The sequence below is a fragment of the Meleagris gallopavo genome, chromosome 13, assembly GCF_000146605.3.
Source record: "Meleagris gallopavo isolate NT-WF06-2002-E0010 breed Aviagen turkey brand Nicholas breeding stock chromosome 13, Turkey_5.1, whole genome shotgun sequence".
NCBI classification, from domain to species: domain Eukaryota; kingdom Metazoa; phylum Chordata; class Aves; order Galliformes; family Phasianidae; genus Meleagris; species Meleagris gallopavo.
In genome coordinates, this window is record NC_015023.2 from 8781747 (window position 1) to 8782623 (window position 877).

Below are 877 nucleotides of genomic sequence, written 5' to 3' on the forward strand. Positions count from 1 at the left end.
CGCTGCAGAGGGACGGGGAAGAGGCAAAACTGGGAGGGAACAGCGGTGGGGCCGCAGGAATGGTTATGGTTTAAATGGGCGACGGGCCGCGACCTGAGGGGAACGGGAAATTCCCGGCGGAATTTATATATCAAACGAAAATCGTACTGATACCACGGACAGACCCGCCGAAAGCAGTCCCGGTGAAAGGGAACGGGGCTACCGAACGAGCGGAGCTCCGGAGCTGCCGTGCGGAACGGCTTTCTCAGAGACAGGGAGGTGAGCTGGGAAAAGGTAGAGCGGCATTAAACCAAATCCGTCCCCGCTCGCTGAAAAACGAAACCCCGTTCGGCCGGACCCGTTGGGAACCTGTTGGTTCCACACTGCCGGCCCCGGCCATGGGAAGTTCCCCCCCCGGGCCGCCCCGCACAGCCCCATCCCCGCGGCCGCTGCGCTCCTCCTGCGCGGAACGCGGCCGGCGCTCCGCACTGTGAGTGCGGGACCCGAGCGCGGGTCAGAGCGGGCGATAAAAATTCTTGTATAATTTATAAAGAGACAAAAGAACGTATTGTTGTCCCTGGAAAATTTGAGTCTTTGCATATTCAGGTCGGAACAATTTTGATTTCAAACGAGACCGCACGCACCGTTCGGGTACCCAGGTGTTCAGACGTGAGACACGAAGGACCTTTTAAAGCCCCGTAATACGCACGCACGCGTGAATAAACCTGTTCCGGCCACCGAACGGCTCCGACAAAGTTGAAGGGCTCACGGAATAATTATCCGGATCAGAAAAAAAAGAAAAAAAGAAAAAAAAAAAGAAACGAACCCGAACCAAACCCCACGCGAACAGAACGGAGCGGGCTGCCCGCCGCTGGGAACGTTCCCTCCGTGCCCGCCT